The 20,237-nt window shown below is 42.7% G+C and overlaps 1 protein-coding gene and 1 pseudogene across 1 annotated transcript in view; both read right to left on the bottom strand.

Annotated features, from left to right (window-relative positions):
• BCL2 (BCL2 apoptosis regulator) overlaps nt 1-20,237 on the bottom strand; it is a 182,214-nt gene that overhangs the window by 76,572 nt on the left and 85,405 nt on the right. The window lies entirely within an intron of this gene.
• Nucleotides 17,810-19,902, bottom strand: LOC117200759 (proteasome activator complex subunit 1-like; annotated as a pseudogene).

The raw sequence follows: 20,237 nt of genomic DNA, 5'->3' as shown, positions 1-20,237 counted from the left end.
TCTGTCTGTGCTCTTCTAACACAAGCCAAGATAAGAATAACACGGGCAATACAAGGCAGACAGTCCAGGGCTGAGTAGTAAAGGACACGCATAATTGGTGTGTATACCACTGTCTCAAGAGAGCCAGGGCACCAAAATCTTCCCCCTGTAAGTTCTCGCCATCTCTGTTTCTCTCATATCAAATAATTCCAATTCCTGAATTGCTCTCTCTGATTTCATCTCCCAACTTGTGGATCCATTCCACTGTTGTCTGCCATGTTGCATTTCCCCCACAGCTACGACACTGGGGACTCTGTCACTGCGGGGATCATCCTTTGGACGTTGCACAAGGTAAAGAAGGTCGGAAAGCTGAGGCTGACTAAAAGGCAGCTATGCTTTTGCCACAAGAGATCAACAAGTGTTGCTTATGTGCCTGCTGTGTGCAAGGAGGTGAGTTAGATGCTGTCAGAGACAGAAAAGAGTAAGACATCATCTCTGCCACTTAACAAGAGGAACACTGATAAGATGGCATTTAAAGAAAGGAATGTTGGCTTGGATGTGCAGAGCTCACTGATGGGTCAGGCAGCTGTGCGGCCATCAGGACCAGGTAGAACGGAGGCAGTGGAAATGGCAAAAGAGGAAAGAATCCACGAGCGGGTCAGAGGAAGCCTGAACGCTGATTCCTGGGTGCAGAGGAGAAATGTATGACGGAGGATGCTTCCCAGATTTCAGGTCTGGAAAAAAAAGGAAACCTATGCCACTCCTGACAGAGGCAGAGAGCGCTCATGGGGAGTGGGCTGTCCTGAGGACCCAATGAATTTTGGAGAAAACAAGAGGAAATAGAATACTCAACTTCAGATGAGACATTCGGACTGGGGATATAGTTTTATGATGGAAGCCATGAGAATAAAAGCCTTTGTGGAGGAGCGAAGGCACAAGAAAGGAGAAAAAGGGACGGGCTCGGGGATCACTCCGCATGCTCAGCGTTAGGACGGAAGAAGCAGAGGCGGAGGCGGGGCCGATCTCATCCATCCTTGTAGACGTCCCTGCAAGTGGGCGTGGTTCTTCCCCCCCCCCCCCCCCCCCCCGCCCCTCTTCGGTGCTCTATGAATGCTTCATAACTGTTTGGAGAGGGAAAGGGAAATGCGGTGGTCAGAGAAGCGGGAAGAAAACCAGCAACGGATCCAAGTCACATCAGTCCAAGAAGAATAACTGAAAGACGGTCAAGGGCTAATGCTGCGTGGAGAATTACATGATTTTCTGAAAACCCAAGGCCACACCAAGGGTTCCAGGCTGCCTGGTCCCCCAGAGCGCTGGGTGAGTTGAGTCCATCACCGGGAGGTCCTGCCTTCACCATAAAGTCTGCACAGACTCCCCAGGGTGGCGCTGCCTTACCTGGCATCAAAAAAAAAAAAAAAATTCCTGGGATTTATAATATTTTCAGTTTAATTTCTGTGCTGTTTCAGTTTTGACGATGAGATCCGGTAACATCGAATAAAAGTCTGAAAGGAAACTTGGGATGTTCAGGCTTGCATGGATTCCACAGACGCTGGTTACTCTAACCTTGACTTTGAAAAGAGAAAAACTGGCCTGGGAATTACCTTTAAAAAAAAAAGACAAGTATTCAAAGATGCTGGAGTTGATTTCACATCCAGGGAAGGTACTTAATTAGAGGGACTCTTAACAAGAAGAACTGAAGACCTAAGTAAATATTCCCCATCTGCTCCTGGGCCTGCCACCTGGCCGTTATCCTGTCTGCTCTGCTGATAGGTTTCACCCGACCAATTCTGTTTTATTTGTGCAAGTCGAGAAGCCACCTGTCGTGGAATAGACTCACGCATTAAACAAAGTGAACATTTCTTATTTCCGCGCTTCCCATATGATTTTTTTTTTTAAAACACAAAGCACACCCTTTCACCTTGAGCAGATTTAAGAAATGCTGACTCCGAAGAACAGGTACAAACAAGGCAATCTTTTGTTTATGAAGGTTGTTAACTACCCACTCGTAGAAGGACTCCTTCCGTCCCCAACACTGGTGAATTAATCCATCCACACTTTTTAGCTCATTTCCCTGGTTGTTACGAGTGAAAGTGGATCAAAAAGGTTTTAAAGGGGGCATGGTATATTTGTGCTAAAAACAGGCACCACACAAATCCAGAGATGGGAGCCGAAAAGAAATTCCAGGTGTAGGCAACAGTGTAAGAGCAAAGCAAGAAGGGAGGTGCACAGTGTTTGGAGGACTGTACGCCAGGATGGAGGGGATGCAGGGAAGGGTATTGGGTTGAGGACTTGCAGCCATGAAGGCTGGGAGAGAGGGGGATTCTTCGTGGAGAGCCTTCAATGATCAAGCTGAGGAAGGCTGGCCTCTTCCAGAGAACTGGGCACCAGCGGAAGATTTGAGCCAGGGAACAGGAAGGTCCCAGTGGTGCCTGGGGGCCACCCAGGAGAGGGAGGGGACACAAAGTGCTGTGGGAATGGCATCAGAGCTAAAACTGCAGGGATCCCCTGATTCCATAAGCCCCTGGTCTCACTGGTGGCCCAGAGTCGGGTGGCTTTGGGTCTCCTGGAATTAGTGTCAGTTCAGTGCCCATGCCCAGCAGTCCTCAAAAGGTCTAGTGTTTCCTTTTCCCCAATACGCCGTCACCCTGGTGAAAGGCTATAGGTCCCTTTGGGGAAAGCTGGGAGAAAGATTAAGAGTATAAATTTGGGGCAGTGTAGCAGGGTGCTTCCTCAAGGGGAACCAGCCTCCCCTTCATTCAAGGAGCCCTGGGGCTGTAAACTGGCCCAAGTCTGGGAATTGACTGAGGGGCCATGACTTTCGGTTTTTATGATTCAAGTTTGACTTACGTTCACTTGACCTAGAACTGTTCTGCTTATACAGATCAAGTAAGAAATTAGTAGCCTGGATTTCACAGCTAGCAACACCATGAGGACAGAGTTGGAAGTGGAGGAAATGAGGTGAGAGGGTTTGGGTGTGGGAGAAAGAGAGAAGGTGGAACCAAACCTGGCTGAGACGTGGGACCAGGACGAGGTGCCCCCGTGACCAGAGACTGGCAACGTCAGGGCGAGGGGGCAGTTTCGGGGCGGAAGAGGCAGAGCTGAGTTGGAAGTGCTGATGGATCATCCAGTGGACGTGACCAGCAGAGAGTCGGAAATATGGGACGGAAACGGGAGGACTGTCAGGTCGGGAGGTGGGGGTTTTGGAACCATCTGCACACAAGCAGAAAGGCTGGGCGGGAGGAGACGCAATCTGAGACAGGGAGAGAGCAGAAGGCCTACACCAGGCCCCACGCCGGGATTTACCCAAGTAGGAGGAGAAAGGCTGAGGCGCTGGTCAGATGGGCTGCTCGGCAAGATGGGAGGAAGAATGAGGCTTGTGCAATAGAAGCAAGAAAGTCTAGTGTTTCAAGAGGGATGTTTCCTGGGGTTCCAAGTACGGCAGAAAAGTGAAGCAGCCTGGCTCTGGATGTCCTCAGAAATTGGTAATCCCCTTGTAAGACAGCTGTTTCAGGAGAGCGATGGAAACAGAAGACCCACTGGAGAGAGGTGGGAGGGGTGCTGGGAAGGGGGAGCAGGGGGTGGGGGACTGGGGTTAGAGATGGATGATCCAGCTTTTAAGAAGCTTAAAAACATGGGGAGGAGAGATGACTGTAGTCCTAAAGGAGCAGCAGAGTTAAAGGCAATTTTTTCCACCATTTGGATGCCCTAAGTACACTTGTGGACAGTGAAGGGGAGATGGGGAAGATTCTGGAAGGTTCTGGAAGGCTCGGGAGCCCTGGAAGGGTCTGGACTATTGAACAGAGGACAGATGTGAGTGTACAGAAGGTCCTTCATGGAGGCCTCAGGGCTCACCCCCTGGTTATAACCTTGGTGGTAGGGGAGGGATGCAGTGTGGACTCAGGCCCCAGGAAGAACAGTCTTTCATTTTTTACAAAATAGTGAATGCAAAATTAGCATTGAGTCTTCATTAGCTTATCGTTGGCTTCAAATTTCATTCCTGTGTTACACTTTCCTAGTGTGTTTGGTTAAAACTTCCTTAGTTTGTAACATTCTCATCAGCAAGGACTTTCCAGCAGCACCGGGAGCAAATGTGTTCCCCTAAATGCATGTTGCTCTTCTGTGAATGAGACACAAAGAAATTGAACTTCTAACTAATGAAAGATACTGGATTAACAGGTAATATTTTATCTGGGCTTCAGTTCAGTCATATGTCTCGGAACGAGCTTATCTTGCCCTGAAGCCTTCTGCTTTCCTCAGTTCATTTTTTTCCCTGCCACTCAGACCGGGTGGCGGGTTCTTATTTCTTGCCACTCACTTCTGCAGGACTCCTCTGAATGAATCCAGTTGCTTCGTGCTGAGCCCGACTTTGAAGGCTAGGCCCTTGCCTGTCACTCCTTGTAACCCACGAGCTCCATCCTCACTCGTGATCTGATTGTTCCTTGACCCAGTTCTGAATCTCCGGCCCTTCTCTTTACCTCTCTCCACCTCGCCCCAAGGCTCAAGCGTTGCTCTGTCCTCAGCGTGTCTGCCGTCCCGTTGTGGGCTGCTTCCTCTGCATCCTTCCAGAGCCTCAGAAAACTTCCTCCTGAGTGGCTGCTCCCGTTCTCCCCACCCAAACCTTCCTCTTCTGGTTTTCTGAGCCCACGGGAGTCTCTGTGGGTGGCATCCTTTATTTCCAGTTTTAAGCCAACTCTACTTTTTAAGTGGTCACCTTAATCCTTCGCTAAAATTCTCTTTGGTGGAACACTGTAGTTTTGGTAACCCCTTACTGTCTACATTTTAGGGAGTGGGGCCTGATTTTAGTCCTTCAGACACATACAGTGAAATCGGCACCTGACAATAAGAGATGTTGCTTAGTCTTTTTCTCCTAGTCTTTTCTCCATAGTCTTTTTCTCCTGTATGTGAAATATCACGACCCTTGGCGTTACTCTAACTTAGCTGCAATCTCTGGCTCTCCTTGGCTAAGGACGCCCTTGACAACACAGCAGAGCCACGCCAAGCAAAGGCCCTTCTACGAGGCACCAGAGGGAAGCTCTTACATCATGAAAATCAGGGGACAGGCCATCTCTGATTCTCCTGGTCCTTGCACAAGTTTTATCAGAAATGTAACCAGTTTGCTCTGGGGGCGGGGGATTTTAATGACTATGAGAGTAGAACACTGCATTTCTAGTTGCTCTCTGTTGTTACAGGAAACTTCTAAGTGGCCCTAAAAATACTGAATTTAATAGTTTTGAAAATTCTGAGTTTCTCCAACGGAACGGAGGAAAGGGAAGGAAGTTATGATGCTTTCAATGGGCACATTAATTAGGGTGTCCCATTTTAGAGATTAGAAAACCAAGGCTAGACAGTGAGTCTCATCGTGATAAGTAGCCACAAGCCACAACTGGGACCCAGGTATCTCAGGTCTGAATTCCAAGCCTTATCAAATATAGGTCACTACCTTTACAAAAAGGATGAAAAAGTGTGGAAAGGAATTGCAGGAAGGGGGAGTGGGAGACAGAAAGAACATACAGAAAATTCAAACTTGTTAAGATACATGTCCCTTAATTTATACATTCCTCTTGATTAAGACTAAGTGACCTGAATTCTTACACATAGTGAAAGGGAAAAGCAGGTAAACAGATTCATGCTGACTGAATATGTTACTTTCCCTCCCCAAACGATAAAGGTTGGTTTCAGATTCTCAAATAAAAATGTATGTAAAAACAGTAAAACAGGCAAATCACTTACTCTTGGAGCCAGTGGTAGTGACTTGGGTGCTTTTCTTGACAAATATTCAAATGTCACACACCAGCATCACATGCTCAATACTATTTCAGTCAATATGACTTGTGTTAAAGTCACCTGAATTGGGGGATTGTTTGATCTTAGTATCACCGACAGGGCCTCACACAACACCCCTCACCGCTAACAAACTCAAAAGAAAGACTTTAGTTTAGGAAACTAGCATTTTCTTAGAAAAGCGGCGGGGGGGAAGCAGTTCTCAGTAAAAGATAAACCACAGACCTACTGCGTTCAGCAAGCTGTACGTATTAAACCACACACACACACACACACACACACAAACACACTCACACTCACACTCTCACACAAACACACTCACACACACACTTACACAAACACACACTCTCACACAGTCACACTCACACACACACACTCTCACACAAACACACTCACACACACACTCACACAAACACACACACACACACACACACACTATCAAAATAAGGTTTAGGCTCTGCCTAATCCACGAAGATGAGTAAATTCAGAATTAAAACGTTAAAACCAGAATCTACTCAAGACTTTCCCTGACACTGAGACCATACTGAAGAACGATGGGACTGGATTCTAGATCACCTCGTTTGTTCTCCAGGCAACTCTAATAACCCCATGACACCAAGAGCCAACATTCTTTTGCAGAACAGGCCGGTCAGAATTCTCTAGGAGACAGAATCTATTTCTACCTCCAAGTACAGGGAAGCCTCAGGCTCTCAGGGACTCAAGGTCCCAAAATGATGTTAGATAAAAAATTAAAGTGTGGCGGGGGCTGGGAGAAACCTTTCTGTCAGATGGAGAGCCTATCAACAGAAAAATTAGGGATGGAGACAGCTAACACAGACCTTGAGGTTATATCAAAAATGATATGGGGGGGGGCTTGCTGGCCTCAAAGCGCCATCTCAACGGCAGGCATGGGCTGCCAACGCCAAGCCTCTTTGCGGGAAAGTGAGACGGACAGAAGGGAAAAGAAGAAGAAAGGCAAGAAGGACGACAGAAGTGGTGGCAGACCTTGACATCCAGGATAAGAGGAGAAAGCACCAGACAGTCCAGACTTAGAGGAAGACAGGCAGTGGGGAGGGAAGAGAGGGCTTGAGCTGCCATCTTGGAGGACAGCAGGTACAGCAAACAGCCCAGCTCAGGAGATGGCCTGTAGGATCCAACCCACCCACTGCTTGCGGACTTCTAACACCACGTGGATGGTTATTTTTAAAGCATTGGAAATGTAAACCATGTTACGGGAACTCTTACTCAGATCCCATCTTGCCATACATCCATGTGCGTTTTTTTATTTTTTAAGATCATTTGGATGTGGACCATTTTAAAGTCTTTATTGAATTTGTTATAATATTGCTTCTGTTTTATGTTTTGGTTTTCTGGCCCCAAGGCATGTGGGATCCTAGCTGCCAGACCAGGGATCAAACCTGCACCCCCTGCACTGGAAGGTGAAGTCTTAACCACTGGACTGCCAGGGAAGTCCCCCATCTGCGTATTTTGAACGCAAAGGTTCAGAAGTTGTGTGTGATGTGTTTCACCTTTTGAATTCTGCCAAAAACTGTAAAGAAAAAATTAAAACCAAGAGGGAAATTTCTAGCTTCCATGCTAACCAAATGCTGTCAGGTTAAAAAAAAAATCATCCTAAACATAAAATAACACTTCAGGCCATAAGATTCATTTCCATAAATATTTCTTCCCCATAACCCAATTCTAGAAAACCATAATCTCCTCTTAATGAATTCTCTTATGTATATTACTGTGATGGTCTTATTGTGGCCCCATGTTTTTCTTGAAGTTTGGGACTTCAAAGGGACCCTGTCCCCCCATCCTTCCTGGCAATTTAGGGGCACTGCTCCTTGGTGGTGACACTGTCACAGCCACATGGAAGGATGCAAAAGAAAGGTACTTCACACACTGCTGGTGGAAACAGAAATTGCTATACCATTTAGCAAGCAATCTGGAAATATCTATCCAAATTCAAAAATACCATCATTGATAAAGTCATCTCATGCCCGTATGACCACAGCACTGTTTGGAGTAAAATCATTCAATAGGTTATGCCATGGTCAACTAAGGAATAGTATGCAGTCATGAAAAAGAAAGAAGGGAGGAATTTCAACAATGTATCCTGTGAAGTGAGAAGAAAACAAGATGCAGAGAGGGACATATGATATGATCTGATTTTTATAAGGTAATGACCAAAATCACATGTTTCTGTGCCTATCTATCTATCTACCTAAATGTCTGATATAATTATATGAGTGAAGTGGAGTGAGGCACAGAATGATGACACACAAGGTTGATAACACTGGCAACATGGGGGAGAGGGATTAGGGTGGAAAGAAGGAAGGGAGTGGGAGGAAAGAAATAAGTGAAAATGAAAGAAGGTAGCAACCATAAAAACCACATGGATGCCACGATCTCATTTATAGGAAATCATGTGTGTGTGCTCAGGCACACGTCTATAAACAGAAGATGATGAGATAGTCTGCAAAATGTCAAAGGTTTCTATTTCAGGGTGTTGAGATGTTTTTAAATATAATTTTTACTTTACTCCTTATATATATTTTGAAAAATATTTACAATCACCTGTATTGTTTATAGAATCAGAAGAATTCATTGAGAGAGAAATATGAAAAGTCGCATGCAAGGCAATACAGGTCCACAGAGAGGAAGCCACTAGAGAGAGAAGGCTGCAGCGTCAAGCTGGGACCAGACTGGGAAGGCTCTCTGTAACAGGAAAGACAAAAGAACAACTTATAGGCCGTGTACCAACATAGTAACAACAGGCTGCTGTTTTGGTGGTAGATTATGAGTGATATTTTTTCTACTTTTTGCTTTTCTCTATTTTCCGGATTTTCTGCAAAAAACCATATCTTGCTTTTGTAATCAGAACAAAAAAAATGTACTATTTAAAAAATTATGCCATGAAAGTTTTTAAGTGGGAAGGGTCACTTAATGATTAATGATGAGTGATGTTTTAGGATATCATGCAGCAGTCCCCAAAGACAGAGATTAAAAGCCATTTATGAAGGAGCAGTATCAGTGAGAGTTGATAATGGCCCCCAATTAAGAGGAAATGGTGGAAATGGAAAGGTACATAGTGGGCCTCAGATGTTTTCTAAATAAAGGGATGAATAAGTGAAACACTGCTGAAGAAGAACTGCTAATCTCAGCGGCCCTTTGTCAAGTTTATACGGATGCCCGCAAAAACACAGCCAGATGTCAGTCGGCTGATTTAATCCAAAATTACAGAGAACTGTAATTGTACAGAGAGACCAACCCATTGTGAATATCACGTCCCTAAATGCAGCCACATCTTGCAAGCCACGTCAAAGAAAGATACAATACCCAAGGGAAAAGACCAAAGTGGTAGAAACCATAGGCGATAAGGAGAAATTCTGTGATACGGTGATGTAAAAAGCTTTCCTCCACCCCAAAAAGACAAGTCAACGACAAGCACTGCATCCAACAAACACTGGAATGTTGTAGATCACATAAAAATATTCCCAGGTAACTTCTGGCTTGCATTCATTTTATACTATAGCCAACTTAAAAAGTTTCTGACCAGTGTTAGGAGAAATTAATTTAAAATTTTTTATCCAATTGTGGTTTGCTTTTTTCTAAAAGTTGGCACATTCTGAGAACTCCCCTTCATTCGAAGTATTCAGGAAGAGGATGGGCGGCACCGTGTTTGAGAAGGTGGTAGTCGAAGGCTTCCAAAGGACTTCCCAGCTTCAAGAGTCTCTGAGTCAAGAGGAGACATCGTGCCAACTGCCGGATTTTGTGCCTTCTCTCTCTCAGATGTTCCAATGGAGGTAGTTTACTAACTAAGCCATGTGTATGTTTTTCTGGCATTCCTGAAGCAGACGTAATATAACCGAAGGCAAACGATTTTAGTAATGCCAATTCAGACACTGCTATCTAATCACCACGTAATCATGAAACTAAAATGTTTACCCAATATCCAAGACCGAGGCAAAGAAACCAAAAGGCATTTTGTAAGACGAAGTACCGGCCAGCACTTCCCATAAAAGGATTTATGGAGGGTTATCCTGAAATGGTTCAAGAGGAAAAGTCGATGTGACTTGGTTTCTAATCACACAGAGGATTGCTCTGCTGTTTTTCCAAATGGTCAGAAAAAACTGGGGAGGGACAGGACAGGTTGTCACAGAGAACCAGGGTCCTCCCGATAGAGTTTCGGGGTGGGCTCGTCAGAAAGTAAGCCAGAGCCCAGCCGCCCCGCCCCCCCGGAAGACGCCGCCCGCTGCTGCCCATCGCTGAGCCAGGGCGCTTCTCCGCCTGCGACCACCTCTGATGGTAACGGGCATCCTTCCCGTTCTCCATAAGGCAGCCGCCTTCCTGCCTTCTCGGCGGCTCCTCCCTGGGTCTCAGTGTGGCTATTCATCGCCCCACAGCCCTCTCTTCCTCCAAGTCTGGCTCAAAGCCCACCTCTCCTCAGTCTGATACCAACCAATTCGGGTCTTTCATTCTATCTGAGTGCCCTCCTGGTTTGTACGCTCAATTAACATGAAATAATTGGCAAGTTTTTTTTAATGGGAAGAGCCCCAGTGCATGATTCCCATTGGATCTCCTAAAGCCCTAAATATCCCACAGAGCAGAGAGAGGAAGAACTTCCTTCCTTCCTTTCCTTCCTTCCCTCCTTCTTTCAATGTAGTGTTTATCCAACATTTATTTCATGCAGAGCCCCTTTCAAGGTTTCTTCATGTACTATTTCACGACATCTCCTCACAAACCTCCCTAGAAATCAGGAGCACCCTCCCCGCCCAGCTCTGCTCTGCTCCAGCCTTCCACAGTCTTGTCCCGGGTCACCATCTTCTCAGTCCCTTGGTGTCCTGGTTGGTTCTTCTTTCCTCGTCAACCCTACATCCCACCAGCTGCCAATTCTCTATCTCCTGTCTGGCTCCTCTTTTTTTACTCCCCTGCCTTGATATCTCTCCTGAACACCAAAGCCTCTTCATTAGTGGTCTCCCTGCATCCAGGTTATCATTCTAACACGAGTTGCTTGATATCACTGCTCGAATCCAAACCTTTATGTAATTCCCGTTGTCTGCATGATATAACCCGAGTTCCCTAGTCTGACATTAAAGGACATCCCAACTATCAACACGTATCTTCCAGACACACAGGACTTCTTCTGATTCTCCACACATGCCAAGCAATTGGACTCTTACGGGTTTTTGTTTGTGCCATTCCCGCTCTGTGAAATGGCCTTCACCCAACTCTGTCCTCGGGTAAAATCCTACTTTTCAAACCTAGCTCACAGGCCACCTGACTACCCCAGGTCAAAACTGATTGTTCTTTCTCCTGAACTTTCTTAGACTTAGTTGTTTACAGCTCCAAGGCTGCCTCTAGATATAAAATCCTGGAGGAAAGAGATAGTATCTGTTTGTCTTTGCATTCCAACACCATGGCCCAACCACAACAGCACTCCCTCAGCACAAGCAGGAATGGAGTTACCAGCGCTGGGAAGTGAGTTTACTAGCCACCACTGTCTTCCAAGTGTTCCTCGGAATTTCAAGCTAACAAACACTTATGAAGTACCTACTGTATACAGAACACTCTGGCAGGAGCAAGCCAGCTAGTGAGCCATGGTGCTTGTAATGTGTCTTTTTAAAGACCTACCTCACCTATTATGCGAAGCCACCGAATACACCATTATATGAAGGCATTTCCAGTCTTGAGGGTCAACAGCCATTCATAACCCTTCCCTCTATCACTGGATGTACTAGAGGTAAGATGCTATGTTTCAAAAGTACCCAAGAAAACAAGGCTCAGAGCTCTCAAAATCGGGGCTGTTCTTTTTTTCCAGGACAGAGAATGGGTTGATATGGAAAATAAAGGCATTTGTCTGTTAGCAGTACTAATTCTCAAACCCATCATTTACTTTAACTTCAGTTATAACAAGCACTTAAGGCCAGGAAATTAGCTGAGAAAACATGAACGTCTGGGAAAACTAAACATTCTCTTACCTGCGAAGTCATGCTGGTGGAGGAAAGCTCTTGGAAGGGATGATAATTTTTTTATTTGATGACTGGTATTTTGATAGCAGCTGTGCAAAGTTTTCTGAAGAGCTCAAGGTGATCTATGACATAAGGTGACCATATGTCCCTGCTTGTCAGGAAGAGTCCCGGTTTACACCTGTTGTCCCTGCAAAATTATTAATAGTGCCTCCCCCTTCACCCTCATAACTGTCCCCATTTGAATGATAAATTATATGACCACTCTATCTACGAGTGTACTGTCAGACCACAGCGGCCTGTCCATACAAGGTAAGACGGTTTGCTCAAATTCACCAGGGAGCTGACGCCAAGAAAAGGGGCAGAATCCAGGCTTCCTGACACCAAACCCAGGCTCTATCTCAGGGAACATATTTCCTCTAAGTTGTTTCCTCATCAATTAATCACGAAAATCACTTTGGGAAATGGTAAAGATACATAAGCATGGCTTCTGCAAACTAGCACTTACGATTTAGTTGAGGAGACAAAGCACATACACATTCGATAATTAAACAGGGTCAGACAGATTTGTAATCTGGTGCCAATGACATGGTTCAAATGACAATTTCAAAAGGAGTCAGAGAAGGGAAAAAACCCTCGATGGGATGCAGGGAAGGTTTCTGGGAGATGATGGAACCTGAACTGGGTCCTAAAAAGGAAAAAAAAAAAAAAAAGGAAGAAAGGAGAGGGAAAAAGGTATTTTTCTTTGGAAAAAAAAACAAAATTGGGAGAGGAATAAATCACTTCAGTGATTCTATAAGCTCTATTACTTTACAGTCCAGAAAATTTTTAAATGACAAAACCAACACAAATGGCCTATGTGTCCTTCCCAAAGTCTCACCATGATTTAAGGCACAGCCATCATCAGACTGGGGCGTCTTGCAAGCAGACGAGTGCTGGCTGCTGGAAAAAAGTGGCCACCTTGACTTCTACCCTCAGCTTTTTCACTAACTGGCCATGTGTCTGTGGGCAAGTGGTTTCATCAGTTTTGAGCCTCAGTTTCCTTAAATAAAATGCTAGGGTTGGATGAAGTGATCTCTAAGAACCTTTCAATCTCTGGCCCTTTAGTCAATTCCAGGTTTTAGTTTAGCTTAATGAATCTATTTACTTATTCTAGATTTAGCTCGATAGTGGATGTTGAGCTATTTCCAGCAAAATGGCAAACTCTGGGCTGATCCTATGGGTTCCTTTCCACTACAGAGATACAAAATTCTCAAGAAAAAGCACAATGCTGTGCCTAGAAGGAAAGAAGAAAGGGAGAAAAGCATAGGCTCCGGGAATGGAGAAAAACTGAAGCCAGAGCTTTCACAGATGGTTGACTCCACGGGGTCCAAGGGAGTTTCAGACCTCCACAAATGTCCCTGGGGATCTGGGGATAGTGATTAGATTCTAAAGCCCATGAAGAGACGTGGCCTTGGTCCTGCATAAGGTGGAGGGAGGGAGGCAGGACGGAGCCCTTTTCATAAATCTTAAAGGCACCCGTCCATGAAAAAGGGACCAAACCACTGCCTGCTGGCCTCAAGGTGAAGGGCAGACAGTTGCCTTATATCCAGAGCTTAGGGAGCCCCTGAGAAATCAAAACCCTAAAGACGAACCACATTCGGTTGTAGGATCAGAATTTACATTATCTCCACGTGGGGGGGTAGGACGAGCAATGAATATAAACACAATTCCAGGACCATCAAAATGCCTTTGATCGCCAGAATAAACAAATACGTGACCACTACATAGGGCCGATTTCACAACTCAGGACTTACAAGATTCCCACAGAAGAGAAATCTCTATGAACGTGAACTTGACAACACACACACACACACACACACACACACACACACACACACACACACGGGAATTCACTACCATGAGGGACAGTCATAAAGAGAATTTTTTTTAAGGTAAAACCTAAGAACTGGAAAAATACTACAATCTGAAACAGACTACAAAATAAGATTTCTTAAAATTATTAAAGTGATAAAAGACTAAAAACCATAATGAAATAATAGGAGTAAATAAAAAAAGAAAATAGCAGACCTGAAAAAGAACAAAATAGAACTAAAAATTACTCAGTGGAAAAGTTAGACTGTAGAGTGACACAAATATAGAATTAGTGAACTGGAAAAAGAGATTTGAGGAAATCAACCAAAATGTAACATAAGACTTCCAAGTAAAAACAGAGAACTGAACACACCATACCTAACACTGGTCTCTCTGAAACCTCACTAAAACTAGAGAAAGTGACCATTTAAAAGACATAAACCCAGAAGGACAAGAAGAACAAGTGAAGGGATAACAGCAATAAGATTTTGGAAGATGGAAAACAGCTGGACAAGTGGTAACAGAACTAGCAGAACAAAAAAGGCAGAATCCTAAACTAGGAATAAGGAAAGTTAGGAACCAAGTAGCAGATGCTCAGAAGGTCCAGGAACAGAAGGCACTAGTTACCTTTGGAAATGGGAAGGGAGGGGAAGGGAGGAGTGACTAAAATGAGGAGATGGGGTGAAAGCCGTTTAAGAACCAGTTATATCCCTAGACCCCCAGATCCCTTCTTCTTCTCCACCCTTCTGGGCATCAGCCTCTACCCCAATGGGTAAAACTGGAGGTATGGTCTCTGGAGACAGGATTCCTGGATTGGGAGATGCCACGCATCAAACAAAGCAGAAAATATGTATATTGAATGCTGACCTCTCCAGTCTGATTCCTCACCTCAGCTCTCAGCACTGGAACAGGCAGAGCTTCACCCTCCGTGGGAGAGTTTGGAAGGGTGTTCCCTGGAGAATCTCACCATCTCTGTAGGTTCTTCAGTAGGAGACTTTAGGGGTTGACATTAGGAGTTCCCCAAAGAATGGCATTATCATGTTATTCTATGATAATGCTCAAAGTCAACAAGCCCTGCACATCCTGAGAGCTTCCAATAAACTTGTTAGTTCTTCACTCTTAAACATGACCAGACACTCAAGGATTACCAGACATGCAAGGAAAGCCTCTATAGGGAAGACAGAGTTCAAAACAAATAGAAAAAGGCAACACGGAGGAAATAGAGGCCATGAATGGAGAAGAAAATTTCAAAAGAGAATAATTTTTTTTTCAGAATGCTGAGAGAATGTCACACACATGAAAACAGAACAGAATGCTTAAAAAAAACCCAACTATTTATAGATGAAAAGAGGAAATTTAAAACAATAACAGAACTGCAAACCCAATAGACAGGTTGGAAATTGAAGTTGAAGAAATTGCCCCAAAAGAGAGCAAACGATAAAGAGACGGAAAACAGGAGAGAAAAATAGCAGGAAATTAGAGGACTGGTCTAGAAAGTACAACACCCACATAATAGGAGTTCTGGAAAGAAAGACAGAAGCTAACAGAAGCACATTCAATAGACTGAAAGAACACACTGATTGCCCAGTACAATAGATGTAAACAGACTCCCACATAGGAAAGTCATTGTGAAATTTAGACAACTGGGGGAAAGAAAAGATTCCACAAGGTCCCAGGAGAAAGGAAAAAGAAGGTCAGGTACAAAGCATCAAGAATAAGAACAGTTTTAGCCTTCTAGCAGCAACACTGAGAGGCAGCATACAATAGGGCAATGGCTTCACCCTTTGGAAGAAAATTTAGTTTTGACCTAGTATCCTTTGTACCAGACGGACAAGCCTTCCAGTGAGAAGATAAAATAAAGACATTTTGGACATTCGAAGTGTGAATCTATCTCTCTTGGGTCCATTCTGGAAAGGCTGCTTATAGATTGGGAGCCACAAAAATGTGTAAGTGGAAAAGGAGGAAATTTATGTGATCCAACACAGGACTAAAGAAGAGGGTGATGTCGTAAAGGGAGAGGACTGGACCAGTGGATCAAGAGAGACAGAGAGTGAGGGCCACCGCCAGGGCACCAGGCTGTAATTCCGATCCTGCTGGAGGATGTGCTTCCTCAATGGAGCAGATCATGAAAGGGGATTCAGCTCAGAAGAAAGGTCAAGGAAAGTTCTAGAATAACAAGGAAGAGAAATCCCAGCACGACAGCTGTGCAACAGGCCTGAAGAAAAGTCCAGAAAAAAAGGGATGTTACCGAGAAAAGAAGAACTCATGGATTTCTGATGTGATCGGCCTTGTGGAAACGTGTACAGGGAGACTGTGCAAGATATAGGGGGAACATCTTTCCCTACAAGGACAAAGAACACTAAGGAAATTAAGAAAAAAAAAACAAGACAGATATTAACATATGATATCACTTATATGTGATCTAAAAAAGGGTACAAATGAACTTAGTTACAAAACACAAGTAGAGTTACAGATGTAGAAAACAAACTTGTGGTTACCAGGGGATAAGCGGGGAGGGAGAAATTGGGAGATTGGGATTGACATAGACACACTACTATATATAAAATAGATAACTAATAAGAACCTGCTGTATAGCACAGGGAACTCTACTCCATACTCTGTAATGGCCTATATGGGAATAGCATCTAAAAAAAGAGTGGATGTCTGTATATGTATAACTGATTCACTTTGCTGTATACCTGAAACTAACACAACATTGTAAATCAACTATACTCCAATGAAAATTTTTTTAAAAGGCAGACATTAACTTCATAAAAATAAAAAAGTTTAACTGTTAACACTATTTCCATAGGCCAAAGAGTGAAAACACTAACAACTGATTTAACCCAATATTGCAATATAATTATATTGAGAGAAAGGGGTTGGAAAAGCAGCGGATACGGTTATGTAAGAGAGCTAAATCTGTATTTACTATAATAGGAAGTTAAGACATCACGAGTAAAATTGATAAAAGATCACAGCATAGACATTATTTAGAAATGCCAGAAGAAAAATAGAGACAGTGATGTTCTTTGGGAAGTGGGGGTTAGGGGAAGTAGGATGGGGTAGAAGTTGTTCCCATAGAAATTAAGGAACCAGCGCATAAGTAAATATGTGTGAGGACGTTTTTATCTACAATGTTTGTGTCAACATAAAACTGAAAATAACCTAAATGTTCATCAATAGTGGAAGAGCTGAATAAATTGTAGTATAGCCATACCATAGAACTTACTTAGCTATTTTTTTAAAAAATTAGTTAAATTTGTATTACTTATCTGGAAGATATCCTTAATGTACTATTAAGAGAGACAGTAAAAAAAAAAAAAAAGAGAGAGACAGTAAGTTGTAAAGTAATGCACAAGGTATTATTGGATTTTTGTGTGTTTATATATGAGCTTGGAGAGACATGTGGAAGGAGGCAGACCAGATGTTAACCTTATATACCTTAAGAGGACAGGAATGGAAAGGGTAGGGGGAGACTGAAAAGAAACAGACCACAGAAAAGTAGAGATGTGGGAAATATGAAAACACAGGTTAGCAGACATGAAGAAGAGAAGGACAAGATCTAATAACCTATAACAGAGGACTGAGAAAAAGATAATAAAGATAGCTGGGAGGAATAATATTCAGAGATTACGACAGTATTTTTCAGAATCAATGAATATCAAGAATCCTTAGATTCAAGAGATATACTGAATCCCACACAGGACTGTGGTGAAACTGCAGATCATCAAAGACAGGAACAAAAAGAAAAACAAAGATCTTTTTTTTCACGAAAAAAGAAAAAAAAACTTCTAAACAAAAGACAGACTGACGCTGACTGCACCTCATCAATAGCAGATATCGGAAGACAATGAAATAATATTTTCAAATGCTGAGGGAAAATATTTCTGTAGAATTCTATACCTAGAAAATTACTGTTCAAGACTAAGGGTGAATTAAAGATATTTTCAGATAGACACTGACAGAGATAGTTTCATATCCCCAAATCCATGAAATAACTACTCAAAGATGTACTTCAGTAAGAAGGAATTTGAACTGAGAAAGGGGGAATGCAATCTAAGAAACGACATCAATAACAGTTATTGAGGGCTCACTCTGTACTGTGTACCAGGCACCATTCTAAGTGATTTATAATTAGATTGGGATTCAGATTAAGGCAGTCTGGTTCTGGATTTCATAGTCTTACCCACAATGTGAATAAAATGACATCTATTTTGATAAATTTTAAAAAGTAGATTTGTAAAAAAATAATTGTATGTGGACAAAAACAGAAACAAAATGATAGATGATAATAAAATAGCTGACGGTGTCATAACAGAATATGAGAGAGAGAGAAAAGCTGGGTTAAAGTGTTCTAAGTAATCTGTATTACATTGTCTGGGAAGCAAAGAGATACAGATAACACTTTAATTTTAGACTCTGTGAACACAGATATAATTTTTAAGGTTTAAGGGTAACAGCTGAGATGCAGAACAAAACATATACATTACAAATCAAGAGGGAAACAGTCATCATTGTCTTAACAGTATGACTATATTTTTGTGCTTGGGAGGCAAGATGAAGGAGAAACTTCAACAAGAGAAAGGTAGGGGAGGTGTGGAGTCTCCAGTAAGAGGCAAGGAGGTCTCTACTGGGCCCATCACAAAATGAGAGGAGAGTCTCAATACATCATTTCCTTTGATTCTCCCCTGGGCTTCCTGAGCTTCTTGAAGTTCTTCAGGATGACATCATATAACACAGCACAAGCTCTGTGGGTCTCCACTGATCATCAGTGGGGTCCTGGTACTCTATTTCCCTGTGGAAGCCTTCCAGCTTGGTGTGAAGGGTGTTCATCAGCTCAAACACCTTCTTCAAAACTTTTCCCATCTTCAGTCTGAGGTATCTGCAGCTGCAACCAGGTGGTGACCCTGTGGACTGCTCAGTGACATCCGTGGTCCCCAGCTTCAGGCCCTTGCAGGAGGACTTCAAGCCTCTCCTTGCCATTCACTGGGCCACTGGGAGGACCTTTGCCTTCATCTTCCCCTTTTGTCTTTTCATCCCTATCCTCCTTCTCCTGCTGTTTCTTCCATTCCTCCTTCTCCGTCTTCTGGACTGGATAGGCACCAAGATGTCCAGCAGAGCCTTCAGATAGCTCAGGTTGGCTTCTTGAGAGCTGTTTCCTTCAAAATTTCATCTGACTCAGAAATCTTCCTGGGGAAATAGCTCCTAGGTAGGTTCTGTCTTTTGCCCTGGTCTTTGTGAAACATATCCACCTGGGGTTGGGCCCTGGGCGTGGCTATGGCTGGGGAGCCTAGTGCCACACAAGAAGCAAGGAGTGGGCATAGGGAAGAGGAAGCAAAATCAACAGGAAAACTCAAGTAATCTAACAGAAGACAGGATAGGAAGAAAAAATAAGTAAAGAAGAAGCACGGCAGATGGAAAACATTCGGATTCCTCATGAATTCCAAATATATGACTTATCATAATAAATGTAAATGGCTTAAACTAATCCATTAAAAGGCAGAAATCCTCAGACTGAATTTTGTAAAACTCCAGCTGTTTATAAGAGAGTAGGCTAAAACAAGTCACAGGAAGGATAAACATGAAAAAATGTATTCAAATAATAAGTGTTCCTACAAATAATAAATGCTCAATAAATATTTATTTTAATTGAATGACTCAATAGGATAAAAAGAGACTTTAAAATAGCCAAAAGCATTTGGGGGGATAAAGAAGATCACGGCTTACACGAGCAATCCTTCCATATACCTAATCACACCATGTCAAATATATACAGCAAAACTGATTTAATTCTATGAAGGTAACAAGTTCAAAATTATAGTGAGAGATTTTAGCACATATCTCTATGAAATCAATAGACCAAACTAAAAAAATAGGACAAATGTAAATAATGCATATTACTAACTTCACTGAATGGATATGAAGAAACCCTCCACACAATAAAGAATAAACATAAATGCTTACAAAAATTAACCAGGTTCTACGCCACAGAGCAAGTCTCAACAAATTTCAAAGAAGTGCTAACATTCAGACCACACTCATCAACCAAAATACAATAAAAGTTGAAATCCATAACACAACCACAGGCCCCAAACTCCAGTACATCTTGAAATTTCAAAAACATGCTGTTAAATTATTAAATAAAATCAAAATTAAAGTAACAAAATACTTGGAACTGAACAATAATTAAAACCCTGGATATCAGTAGAAGGAATGTTTAGCATTAAATGCAACATCAGAAAACAAGAAAAATTTTAGATTAAGAAAATAAAAAATTAAGCAATAAAGTAAACTCAAAGACAATAGGAGAAAATTCTTTTTCCACAAATGGATAATGCTAAAGTAGTAGGAAGGCAATAATAAAGATAATAACAAATCAATAAAATAAAAACAAAGACACAATACACATAAGGACAAAACAAATGTGGATTCTTTAAAAAGACTAATAAAATAGGTAGATATTCCACAAGAATGAGGAAGAGAAACACAAGAAGGCACAAATAAACACTATTAGGCATGAAACGGAGCCATAACTAAAGATTTTTTTTCTAAGCATGAGAATTCGATTCTCTACTTTAAAGCAGTAAAACTAAAAACAGATGAAATGGAAAATCTCCTAGAAAAATGTTACCAAAATTAACACCAAAA

The sequence above is a fragment of the Orcinus orca genome, chromosome 15 (genome assembly GCF_937001465.1).
Source record: "Orcinus orca chromosome 15, mOrcOrc1.1, whole genome shotgun sequence".
In the NCBI taxonomy this organism is placed as follows: domain Eukaryota; kingdom Metazoa; phylum Chordata; class Mammalia; order Artiodactyla; family Delphinidae; genus Orcinus; species Orcinus orca.
This window is presented reverse-complemented; position numbering and strand designations above follow the sequence as displayed.